Here is a 14,071-nt window from a genome sequence, read left to right as displayed (position 1 = left end):
TATATATATATATATATATATATATATATATATATATATATGTAAATAATAAAATGTACATTATTGATAAAGTGCATTTTGGTGGTATTTGTTGTAATTAATACTAAAACTTTCATTTTATAATTCTAAATAATTTTCATTAATGTATTAACATGCATTTTTATTTGCATTACAGTAATGAAAATTTGGAGGTAATTGTGGTTGTAATACCATTTTTAATTACTTTACAAATTCATTTATTTTGTTGTTTTGATCTTTTTCAGTCATGGCTTCCTTCATGAAGGTTTCATGTGTTTTTATGCACTATTCTTCTGTTTTAATAACAGTTGATGCTGCCGTTCTGGAAATCATTTATGACTACAGATCTGATTTATTGTCTTCGAGAGGTTGTTAAAAACAGGTTGACTTGACATTGAAAACCATGTTAAGTGTCCCTGTGTCCTCTGAGCAGTGCACTCTAAAATCATCTGATTAATGACTTATTTATCATGGCTGTTTCTCATTTCTTTAACAGGTGCCGTGTGATTTAGAGGAGAAAAGCACACGACTTTCCTGTATGATGTGCATCGGTCAGAGACGCTGTGTGGTGAGTAGTGAAGGCTTTTGTATCAGTGATTTAATGTAGAAGATTATTATGATTATGAATCAAACTGAGTAAGTAGCTGAATTTATTTTTTGCGCAGATCTTGTCCACACAGTTTAAGTTGTATTAAACCTGGAACATTCCTTTAATATGTTCTGGATGTGATTCGTCACTGGTGGTTCTGTGCTCTTTATGAAGATGATGGATGGGGTTCTTTGAGGATGATGTTGTGGTTGAGATCTCACGCTGGGATCCCTGCTGTGTGACGGTCTCAGAGGAGCCTGCTCCTTTGCCTCTTACATCTAGACAACTTAATTGACGCAAATCAGGATGTAGATTGAGATTACAGGGAAAACCCAAGTTGCTTGTGTGTGGAAAAGCGTGAGATCTGCGATGTCAGCAGCACATCGGATTCGGAAAATTAGTTTGTCACTACCAAATTAGGAATTCTAATACAATGTTAATGCATGTTTTCACAGTGTGAGTAATTTCATATTGTGGTAGTGGAGTCTATTTATTTATGGAAATATAATGAATCAGTAGTTTATGTATTAACCACAGAGGACCCTAATTTGCATAATCCAATGGATGATATACTTTGCAAATAGGGAGTGTTTATTCTCATTGGGAAAAGGCTGATATGTGCATATGACGACATTTCTGTAAAATGATATTAGGTTGCATTTTTGCATGTTTCGAGAGACAAATGTCCATTGAGTGGTGTTCAAAATGTGTTCAGTTTTATTCAGCATAGATAAGTGTGCATCTGGCGATGTTTTATGTTGGTTGTTGTACATATACTGGCAGTTTGGCTTTAAATGCTATTTTACATTTGAAAATAATGTACCAGCTACACTAAACCTAATCGATAGTGCTAACAAAAGAAGCATGAGATAAAAATGCATTTGCTGAAGCAACCATGCCGTTTTGGCTTGCTGCTTCTAAGTTTTTGATCTATTTGATCATGAAACGTGTTTTATTTCAGCGCTTCGCATTGCAAAGGCAATGTTACTGTACCAGGTGAGCTACTGAGTAAGTTTACTTAGTCAAAAAAGCCAAACATATTGAGTTGGTTATGTTATGCAAATATATTCATTTACAAATCATGCACTATGATAAAAGCATTTTGAGGTCAAAACATAGGATTGTGCGTGAAAATAAGCCGTTATTAATCAATAATCTGCCCCTGAAATCATAATTTGTGTGAAAAAGAATAAACGTTGTTGGTGTTTTAATGACACTAGAGTTAATTTCAGCTGGAAACTGCAGTGAATTGGATCTATAGGCATGAGTTTTGCAAAAATGTAGGGTAACACTTTAGTATACGGACCAAATCTCACTATTAACTAGTTGCTTATTAGTAGTGATCGACCGATATTGATATTTTATAACCGATACCAATTATTTGCATGTTTATGTGCCCGATAACTGATATGCAGAACCAATATTTATTTACTGTTATAAAGTAAATAAATGACTGTTTTTTCCTCCTTTCAGTCATCTTAAAAAAAAGTGTTGAAAATTAGCAGTCTTTCATGTTAAATTTAATCTTCACATTACAACAATAAAAAAACTCTATTTAAAGCATCAGCAGCAACACTAATATTAACAATAAGCAAAATAAATGTAGAAGGTCTAATGTTTTCAAATGGAGAAAATAAATAAAGGAAAGGAGTCATATCAACTTCATTTTAAACTACAGTTTTAGTAGGTTTATAAGATGTTTAATAGGCTAAAGAGTGAAGAATAATTCACTGGATAATGTTAATTCACTGAATAATATTCTCTGGAATATTGAAATATAACAAACAAAACATCGTAAGTACTTAAATATTATAACTGGCATGTTATCAGAATTACTAATAATGGTTTTGTCATTCTAGATTATGAAATGCCTGCTGACAGTAAATCAAGTAACCCGTGCACGCCGTTGTTGTTGTCTTGTTTCCCCTCAGACGCGCTGCAATGGTGATCCTGTGCGCAATTCTCAAAACAGCGTTTATCGGTGAATCCGATATTACAAAACCGATATCCGATTATTGTAAAATTCTTAAATATCGGGAAAAATATCGGTAAATCGATATATCGGTCGATCTCTACTTATTAGAATGCCTATTATTGAAATATTGACTCTTTATTAGTACTTAAAAAGCACATATTCTGCATGATCATATTTTACATCCCTAATCCTACCCAATACCTAAACTTAACAACTACCTTACTAACTTTTAATAAGCAGCAAATTAGGAGTTTGTTCAGGCAAAATTCATAGTTAATGGCTTGTTAATAGTGAGAATTGGACCTTAAAATAAAGTGTGACCAAATGTTGGTATATTCACATTTTTCCAATGAGCTTCTCTCAATTTATATCTGAGCGTTTTTGAGATTTGAACCCAGGGTCTTTGAGTTACCAGGCCAAGGTTATGAATCACTGTGCTAAAAACACTCCATTCATATGCTAATTACAATACTATCTCAAATTAATTAGGTGTTCATGGTAAAATTCATTCATATTGATATCCAGTTTCTATTTTATATCTTCTCTATTATGAGTGTTTTTACATCACCTAGGTTGTTGATCCAGAATCAAACCTATTTTTACTCAAATCTTAACATTTCCTGCAATCATTTCAATGGATTTGTTGAGAACTGGGTTTGACTTTCTAATGTCTTTATCAGTATTCAATGGCCGTTTCATGTTGTCTCAGTTTTTAAAGAGCTTGTACATTGATTGAGGTTTAACAATCTCCTGTTTAACCTCCAGTAACCTCGTTCATCTCCTGAGATGGCCAGTATTTTTTGATATGCTAAAATCACACCTGCATGCGAGCTGTTCTTTCACATTCAGATAATACGAATCACCATGAAGTGAATGTTTCTTTCAGGTTAGAGGGGTCCAATCCAGCTCCTGGAAATCTTTCCAGCGGAGTTTCAGGCCTCCAAAAAATCCATCTGTAATTTTCAAGCGAACCTGCGGAGCTTGATTATCTGATTCTGCTGTTTCATTGGAATTGAAAATTAACTCTGAAAGAACATGATGCTCCCTTAAAGTCGATGCATTACCTTACTAACTTTTAATAAGCAGCAAATTAGGAGTTTGTTCAGGCAAAATTCATAGTTAATGGCTTGTTAATAGTGAGAATTGGACCTTAAAATAAAGTGTGACCAAATGTTGGTATATTCACATTTTTCCAATGAGCTTCTCTCAATTTATATCTGAGCGTTTTTGAGATTTGAACCCAGGGTCTTTGAGTTACCAGGCCAAGGTTATGAATCACTGTGCTAAAAACACTCCATTCATATGCTAATTACAATACTATCTCAAATTAATTAGGTGTTCATGGTAAAATTCATTCATATTGATATCCAGTTTCTATTTTATATCTTCTCTATTATGAGTGTTTTTACATCACCTAGGTTGTTGATCCAGAATCAAACCTATTTTTACTCAAATCTTAACATTTCCTGCAATCATTTCAATGGATTTGTTGAGAACTGGGTTTGACTTTCTAATGTCTTTATCAGTATTCAATGGCCGTTTCATGTTGTCTCAGTTTTTAAAGAGCTTGTACATTGATTGAGGTTTAACAATCTCCTGTTTAACCTCCAGTAACCTCGTTCATCTCCTGAGATGGCCAGTATTTTTTGATATGCTAAAATCACACCTGCATGCGAGCTGTTCTTTCACATTCAGATAATACGAATCACCATGAAGTGAATGTTTCTTTCAGGTTAGAGGGGTCCAATCCAGCTCCTGGAAATCTTTCCAGCGGAGTTTCAGGCCTCCAAAAAATCCATCTGTAATTTTCAAGCGAACCTGCGGAGCTTGATTATCTGATTCTGCTGTTTCATTGGAATTGAAAATTAACTCTGAAAGAACATGATGCTCCCTTAAAGTCGATGCATAATTATTGTATTTACAAAGTAAACGGCTCCACTAAGTAAAGCAGGCATTTATATATTAGATAATACATTATTATGCTCATAGAAGTTTTATTTTGTTTCAGAATTGGTAAAAATAAGCTATTTTACAAGGCAGCAAAAGGTTACGTGTAGGGCTGTCAAAATGACTGAAAAACTAAATTCGAATTTTCTACTTAAATATTATCAAAATTCAAATTTAAAAGGCATAATTTCAGTTAGGGGAAAAAAAGCTTTTGGCTTCTCTCCTGAGGCCACAAGAGGGTGCATCGAGCAAAATATTATGCACGTTTCTTCAAAGCGTAATAAAATAACACTACTATCTTTGAAAAAAAATACGTCTTTAGACATGTTTTTTAAAAGTTGAACTTGCATTAATTTTACATGGCTTTCTAAACATGCCGCTCTCTGCGAGACGCGACTGCAGCGCTGATAGATGTCCCTCTAGAAAATGTGATAAATATGCATTCCGTGTGAACGGCTTGGTTTCAGTTTTGACGTAAACAACAACATCTCCACACTGATGCTCTCGTTTCCAGCAATATATGAATGAACAATGTAGCAGCACCGCATCTAGTGGGTTCAACTGGATAGGCTAACAAAAGCATTCAAATGCAATCAATGACACATACATCGTCATCGCATCTCGTGCGCCACTGATAAGGCTGCCTGACGGCTGACGTAGACCTTAAATTCGAATGCAACGTTTTTGCATTAGAATGTGGATTTATTATAATTTTTTTTATAATTCGACGAATATTCGAAATTCAAAATTTTTTTTGACAGCCCTAGTTACGTATGCATGTAACTTACTTGCCCTGCTGAAAAATGGCTTAAACCAGTTTAAAGTGATCAGCTAGTCTCCCAGACTGGCCAAACCGGACTGTTTTGTTGGATTTTGATAGGTTTAGACCAGCTAAACATTATTTTCTCTCAGAAATCAAACATAGTAAGGCCACGTTTTCTCAAAGAGTTTATACGTGGGTTTCCATCCATTCTAGGTCAGTATCTCTCAGATGCTTGTCTATTATAGTATATGTAATCAGTGTGAATAAAGGAACATATTTGCACCCTGTTCACTTTAAGGAGCTGCCGGCTAAAGGTTAATTGCTTTTGCTAATGTTATTGAAGCACCCTTCTAGAACTGGGTCGTGTGCGCTCCTTACAAGATGGCCTTTGTGGAAAGAGTTTCTAACTTTATTCCTCAGAAGATTGAATAGAAAGTACCTCGCTCAAGGTGCTGTTTCCTGTGGATTCACTGTTGTTAAAGGTGACCTATTATGCCCCTTTTTACAAGATGTAAAATAAGTATCTGATGTCCCCAGAGTGTGTATGTGAAGTTTTAGCTCAAAATACCCTACAGATAATTTTTTATAGCTTGTTGAAATTGCCATTTTTAGGGTATGAGCCAAAACGCTATGTTTTTTGTGTTTGTCCCTTTAAATGAAAATGAGCTGGTGTGCCCACCTCCCCTTTCAGAAGAGGGTGGAGTTTCTAGAGCTTGTGCACCGGCATCATGCCAGCAATAACAAAACACTCTCTCACGCACTGAAAACGTCAGAAACTGCTAATAGCGGCGTTTAGCCATATATGTTCAAACCGGTGTCATGCCGAATTCTGCACCCTGCCAGATTATTTATGAATTACACAGACAGGGTGCACGGCGCTATAAAAATAACAACATAGCTGGTCTCATGGTGCCATTGCGTGCTAACACGAACTTTATAAGTCCCGGATATGATTATGAGCTAGACAAATACAAGCGGTTCATTTCACATTGCTTTCATATGCAATTTTTAATTACCATATTCCTATTCACGTGAAGGCAGCATCAGTGAAAACAGACAGACAATGGTAGCTTTAGCAACATTAGCCTTATAGAGTTCCAAGAAGCTCTTTCAGAAAGGCAATTTGGAAAACAAACGCGGGATACTTACTACTTCTAGGTGGCGTAACGTTAGCTAGATCCCGAACAGTTAGCACTGCTCCATCCTTCACGAGCAATTTTTGTGCAAAACCTGCTTTATACCGACCCTCATTCACAAAGCAGTCCAGTGTAAAATGATTTGCGCAGACAAACTAATTTGTGTTGAGGGAGCATTTTCTTCAAAAACAAAATGAATTCACCTCGTCTTCAGCGGCTCAGATTTCGGGAGTAAATGGAGAGAGCTATGTGGATTAATACAGGTACGTCTCAATAATTTAGAATGTCATGGAAAAGATCATTTGATTCAGTAATTCAACTTGTGTATTAAATAAATTCAATGCACACAGACTGAAGTAGTTTAAGTCTTTGCTTCTTTTAATTGTGATGATTTTGGCTCACATTTAACAAAAACCCACCAATTCACTATCTCAACAAATTAGAATAATTCATAAGACCAATAAAAAAAAAGTTTTAGTGAATTGTTGGCCTTCTGGAAAGTATGTTCATTCTAAAACACTTGGGAGACATTCTCGTCAGTGCAGCAATGGCGGACTGTGTACAGCTCGCTGTGAACTTGCTCAGGGCTGTTCTATGCAAAAACGGCAGTGTCTGTTAACATTCGTGGGTGGGGCCTGTGGCTAATGTGATGTCACATTAGTACCAATGCTAAAAATTGGCCATTGGGAGACAGCTTATTATTTATGAAGATTAAAAAAAAAGGAGTGGGTGGAATTTTATCATTATAGGGTGGTTGTGTACACACACTGCCAACACACATTTATGTCCAAACACCTTGCAAAAGTGAATTTTGCATAATAGTTCCCCTTTAAAGGAACAGTTCATGCAGAAATACACAATTCTGTCATTTACTCACCATTGTTGTTTCAAACCTGTTTGAATTTTTTTTCTTTGAAAACAAAATGACTCTAGTCTGAAGCTTTCAAACTAAAAAGGAAAAAGATACAAAAGTATCAAATCTTGTCCAATATTCTCTTTTATGTGAGAAAACAAAGATATAGTGCACAAACCTACTTTTATGATGCTTTTGCATCCTTTTTGAACTTCTTTGAAAATATTCCACAGGAGAAAGTAAGTCCTGCAGGTTTAGAATGAACAATCGATGATAGTATCATTTCTAATTAATCCATTCCCTTATTTCAAGGCAGACTTTGCTCTATTTTGTTTCCAGCATTGTGCTGAACAGACCAGCGTCTTGAACTCATTCAGAGGTTGCTAACAGCGTCTGGACTTTTGTATGCATGGCTGCAGCGTTGCGTTAAATAGGCCAGTTGTGAATGAAAATCAATGGTGGCGCTTGCGCTTTTGTTTACTCATCTGAAAACGAAGGACTTAAGTTTGCTTGCAGAGCCAATTTACTTACAGATCTTGTGCAGCATGTGGATTAATTTAATTTGTCTGAATATTCGGCCACAACAGAGACCAGACCACTCGGCCTGATGTTAAATAAGTGAAATAAACAAATGCAGTGATCCAATGATATTCATATTTTGATTAATCTTTATTTACTCTGCAAATGCATGATGTAATTGAGAAGGAAACAAAATAAGTGACTTCAATAAACCAGTAAAAAGGCTTTTTCTGGCCTGGTGCATCGTGTGAAGGACATGATCGCATTCAGAAATGCTTTTTTTTTTTTCATCCATCAAAATCATGACTCATATTTGCTAGTGAGTAAACTTCATTTGAAAGCAAAGCTAGAATGGTTTGTTTGCTGTGAGTAATTGTGTAAATGTGTTTATTTGGAAGCAGTGTTGTGATGGTGGAATGGATATATACGAATGCTGTCACCGTAGAGAATATTAGTTAGATTTTGTTTTATATAGTCCATTATTTGAGTGTATACTTTTGAGCCTTTATTTGAAAGGTTAAGCTAGGAGCCATTATTTGATTCAGTCATGTACTGTAGCAGTTGAAGTCTTTTAGGTTATTGATGTTTAGCCCGATAAAAGGCTTTAGTTGCATTGATATTCTGACATTAAGAAATGAACACCTATGATCAATAAATCCATTCTTTCCTTGTTTTTCATAGTATTGCCTTCAACATGAATATTTTCTTCAAAATTGTTTAATTTTCTGATTCAAAAAGTGGTTTAACGTTTGATATTGCTTTCTTAATGCATGCACTGTAAAAAAAAAATTGCAGATAAAACAAAGATTATTAGAGAAGGTTTTACATGAAAATACTATTTCAGGTTTTTTTTTACTTAAAAATGTCATGTTTAATTGTTACTTTCTGTATCTTTGTAATTATTTGTGAAATTTACTAGCACGAATGCTGTCACCGTAGAGAATATTAGTTAGATTTTGTTTTATATAGTCCATTATTTGAGTGTATACTTTTGAGCCTTTATTTGAAAGGTTAAGCTAGGAGCCATTATTTGATTCAGTCATGAACTGTAGCAGTTGAAGTCTTTTAGGTTATTGATGTTTAGCCCGATAAAAGGCTTTAGTTGCATTGATATTCTGACATTAAGAAATGAACACCTATGATCAATAAATCCATTCTTTCCTTGTTTTTCATAGTATTGCCTTCAACATGAATATTTTCTTCAAAATTGTTTAATTTTCTGATTCAAAAAGTGGTTTAACGTTTGATATTGCTTTCTTAATGCATGCACTGTAAAAAAAAAATTGCAGATAAAACAAAGATTATTAGAGAAGGTTTTACATGAAAATACTATTTCAGGTTTTTTTTTTACTTAAAAATGTCGTGTTTAATTGTTACTTTCTGTATCTTTGTAATTATTTGTGAAATTTACTAGCAATTTCTTGAGTGCAAAGTGTTTCAAAGCTTTTTTTTTTCTTTTACAATGTGTGATTTTTATTTATTTTTTTTACTGTAGAAACATAAGATTGGTTTTATAAACCATTGCCATTAAATGTGCCTAAATTATCTGTATGTTTTACATTTCTTCACACTTTTGCTAATCATGTTCAGATTTTTGGTAGATTTTGCTCATTAGAGTTCTTGTATGTAAACAGAGGCGCATCTAAATTGAGTCTATAGTGTCACACAGATTCTGATGCAGTTGCATGTGTTTCTTTCGCAAAGCACATCTGTGCTTATGGTCACCCATCTGGACGACTGCTTCACGTGTGCGAGTCATGCATATGCATGCATGTCTGACAGATTCATTGTTCTGTGTGAGAATCCATGCAGACGCATCCATAACGTTCATGTCATGTTGCAAATGCAACTGCTATGAATATAATCTTGGCTAAAGAGCGCTGTTAGGACTTGCACAACATGAGTGAATTTGGATTGAGTGTTTCATGTCATATTTCACACCTCTGCCAGGATAAGATGTTTAATTAAGTGCAAGTTTATTCTTTATTCGAGAAAAGCATTCAATATGTGCTGGTTGTCGGTGGTGAAAGGGTTATGGCGGTGAGCGTGAAGTGCCCCGTCAGTGAACTGGGCTCATAACCTGTCGGTGCGCTGCACTCTGTCTGACTTCTCCGCGAGTCGAGGCCGCTAATCATGCATGAAGCAACATGAATTCCTAATGAAATATTTAAAACGGGTTTGGAAATCAGCTCCCTGTTTAAGTGCTTGAAAGTGTTCTCACTAGGTCTCGCTGCTTTTGACATTGTGGAATGAGTGACTGTTTTTAAAAGCACTTGTGTTGATTTGAGGCTGGATGTTTACAGTTAAAAATATCTGTTTCCAGCTTTTGGACAATATTCTATGTAAGTCGGGGACTATCAAACTGTAAAAGAGGAATTCTAAAACATTTTTGATTATCTGAACCCTTTTGAATTAAAATATAAGTCCACCTGAGATTTTAAATGAATGTTTTAATAGTTAACAACACCTTTGCATGCTTGTGGATCTTTGATATCAGTTAATGGTCACCAATAAAATATTTCATATATTTTAAAAAATGTTTTTCATATAAACATTTCATCCAAATGTTTAGATTTTTTTTTTTAAAAAGTAAGTTTTTATGATTTCATTATTAGCTATTCACTAATTATATGATTTAATTAATTATTAACCACTGAATCCCATTTTGAAATGGGATAACCCTCATTTCATGCAGATTAAAATGTTTTATGCAAGACATAAATTACATTAACAGTCTAATTAAAGAGAATCAAGAAATGACAGGAAAAGTTATCTATAAAAAGTGCATTAAAAGCATCGCAGTGTTGTTTGATTTCACTGGAGATTTAAATGATTCTTAATTGTTTGTGATTATTAAATGTAATCTAATTTATATTTTATTACATTATATTAATTAAACAAATAATCAATTATATTTAAATATATTTGTTTAATTATATTTATAGTATAATTAAATTTTGCCCTCATAAGCACACATATCAAGGTTCTATTTTAAAAGTGTCATTGAAATTGAGCATTAAAATTTTAAATGCAAAATACATGCATATTTAAAACTCCTCTCCATAAATTAAAATGAGTCCATCTCCAATATTAGATGAGGAATATTTCCAGTGACGTTTATTCTTTGACTCGACTAATAAAAAGTCAGCTTGTATTAAAATCACATGAGAATGAGACGTTGGATGCAGTTAGATGGAGGTGAAGGTGTGTTATGGGTGATTAGATGGGAATGCAGTGAGACAGCTCCGTCCTGTCGTCTCTGGTTTCCATCCGTGGGGTTAAACGCCCGTGGCAGTGCAGCTGGAGGACTGGCATCACTTCAATAGATCTTCCTCCAGATGAGCTTGGAATAGACGTGCGTTTCTGGTCATATAGACATTTCAGAAGTCACTGCCACGTGACGCTACTTTGATCGTAAGTTGTTGTTTTTTTAGCAGCATTCTCAGTCTTAAACTAGTGTAGATTGGTGTGCTTAAAACTGCTGCCGTCTGCGTTCAGTTAGATTGAATGTTCCTGCATTTTTCAGCATTAAAACTACACCAGACTAATATGAGACTGGTGTGACATTGCTCTGTATGTAATCAAGTCAGACTTAAAAGAAATGTGCAAACTGATGAAGCTAATAAAGAGTTACGTCTCAATGTTGAGTTAAATGTTATTTGGTTTATGGTCTGACAGAGTAGCAATTGAATCCAAAGTGACCCTGCACTGTATATACATTAATGTAACCCTTTGCACTGTGTAAGTTGTTTCGCTTTAAAAAAAATTAAGATTTAATTGTATTACTCGTCTGAAGTTGTGCAACAGAATCTCAGTTCCTAAAATCTCATGTTTCTTCAAAAGCATCAGTGAGTATTTGCAGTAGTTGTATGAGTTTCTCAGTTGTCAAAGTGATGAAACCGGATCTCAACATCTCAAGTCACTGTGGTTGAGAAGAACTCAAATGTGCTGAGCATGCTGGGAAACCAAATAGCTTACAGGGATGTGTAGGATTTTTACTTTACTGCTCTGGGCTACATTTCCTAAAAGCATCGTAAGCCTAAGTAGATCGTAGAACCATTACCACCAGTGATCTCTACAATTAACTTAGCTTGCGATGCTTTTGGGAAACGCAGCCCTGGATTAACCAGGAGTCCTGCACAGCTATTACAAAACATACAAACAGACATGGATGCTCGAAGAGCAAACTTTTTTTTGATAATTCATGTATTTCTAGTCATTTGTCATGTGGTCTATGTGTACAGAAAATATCTGTTGTGTAGCATTAATAAAATTATGATTAACAACTTAAACCAACTTAGGCCATTTTTTGTATCTGGTTTTAGAGATATTTTGGTAATCTGGGAGGTGGTCGGATCAGTTTAATCCAGCAAAGACCAGCAAACCAGTTTACATTAAAATATGAAGCAGAGAGGAAGTCAGACCGGCTTAAACCAGTTTCCACAAAAATATTAAAGGGGTCATGAACTGCCTTTTTTATTATTATTATTTTGTACTGTTCTCTGAGATCCACTTATGTTATCAAGATTTTTACATAAAAAAACATCATAATTTAGCAGTAAAAGGCTATTTTCTGTCCTGTTTTGACCCTCATCAGAACGCTCTGTGTGAATAGCTGTGGCGGATTGTAGACTCGGAAGTAAACGCCCACTGATCTGATTGGCTAACAGTTGTGTATGTTTAACAGCTACATTCTTCACAGATGGATGCTGCAGTGATTTAAGTTAAAAACGCATAAATACTCAGTTTATATCAAACGATCTGTAATAACAGATAAAGCAATGGTGAGCACATAAGAAAAACAGTTACTCACACTCGTGTGGTGCGACAATACTGTCGGATCCGATATAGTCGCACAGCATCGTCTTTTAGTTTCAATCTTTCTGAAAATCCTGCATCGAATTGTGCCTTGTTTGTAAACGCATCCATGGTGAAATGAAGTGGACAAAGGACCAAGTTCTTACTGACGAGGTCTAGATCTTCATTAAAAATAAAGTTCATCCACTAATCACTCTTTCCTAATGTTGGGATCAGAAGGAAGGCAATGCAAAGACTGTGTTTTTCCCACAACTTGGCTCTGAACAGCGTCTTGTTGTCCTCGGATTCATCTTTATCATTTAGTTTCTGTGTAGACCGGCGTTTGCCTCTCTCATTATTTACACTAGATGCACAAATCGGTGGGCGGGGCTAAGCAGGCAGTGATGTAGAAGCAGGCATTGGTCTTCTCCTGCGGAGGCGGAGTTTAGCCGCACTATTACATCATAGAGCGGCACATTCCACAATCTGGCGTTTTGGCAGATTGGCTTCAATATAAGCTGGTTTTAGACTAACGAGAAAGTTTTTTGTTCTGAAACAGAATGTTTTTATAGTACAATGACCTCTTAAATGTCAAAAGATCAAGGGAATTTTGATTTCTCAGTTCATGACCCCTTTAAGCAGAGAAGTGGTCTGACCAGATTAAACCTGCAATTCAGTGTCCACAAAAATATTAAGCAGCAAAATAGTTTTCAACATTGATGATAAGAAATGTTCAGCATATTACAATGATTTCTGAAAGATCATGTGACACTGAAGAATGGAGTAATGATTCTGTTCAGCTTTGCTCACAGAAATAAATTACATTTTAACATATAATGTAGGGCTGCAACAACTAATCGATATTATCGATTATGAAAATCATCGACAACGATTCTCATTAGTCGGGACTGCCCACAGTGCACGTCCAACTTCAACAGGTGTAGGTGTCCTGACATATTATCCTACCCGTCAGATTGTCCTACCAGGTATGTGTAAGCTCTTTAGTAACAGTAGTAGGCTATGTCTAATGCTATAATATAATTATTGCTGTTATCTATGAAAGAAAGGCAGAGAGCTTTATAGTGTATTTTTTTCAGATACCCAATTACAGTCAAAAAGTACATAAACAATGCCAAGAAGAATGCGAGCTGTTATGAAGGGCATAGGAGGCCTTTTTTATGTGAATAAAAACTGTTTAGTTGTTTAAGTTTATTTGCCCACTAAATGAGAATAAATTTTTTTGATTTAAACATTTTTTTGACAGATTCCTAAAATGTGTTTTCTCTTTATTATGGCAGGTGGTCTAATAAATTAAGCCCTGTATGTTTTCATAGCATTCAGTTGGCACATTTGTTTGAAGGACATTGGGCAGAATGTGGAATAGTGTGTTTTTTTTGTAAATAAAATACAAAAATATATATTTTTCATCCCGATTAATCGAAAAAATAATCGACCAACTAATCGATTATCAAAA

At 35.0% G+C, this 14,071-nt stretch overlaps 1 protein-coding gene across 1 annotated transcript in view; it reads left to right on the top strand.

Moving 5' to 3' along the window:
• Window positions 1–14,071, top strand: part of LOC107594123 (kelch-like protein 29) — a 136,166-nt gene that overhangs the window by 2,976 nt on the left and 119,119 nt on the right. The window contains exon 2 of the mRNA XM_016284069.1: window positions 515–586. The gene's annotated coding sequence lies outside the window, so the exon portion shown is untranslated. The remainder of the gene's footprint in view (window positions 1–514; window positions 587–14,071) is intronic.

The sequence above is a fragment of the Sinocyclocheilus grahami genome, unplaced genomic scaffold (genome assembly GCF_001515645.1).
Source record: "Sinocyclocheilus grahami isolate Dianchi unplaced genomic scaffold, SAMN03320097.WGS_v1.1 scaffold179.1, whole genome shotgun sequence".
Taxonomy (NCBI): domain Eukaryota; kingdom Metazoa; phylum Chordata; class Actinopteri; order Cypriniformes; family Cyprinidae; genus Sinocyclocheilus; species Sinocyclocheilus grahami.
The sequence above is the reverse complement of the archived record's forward strand: the minus strand, read 5'-3'. Positions and strand labels throughout refer to the sequence as shown.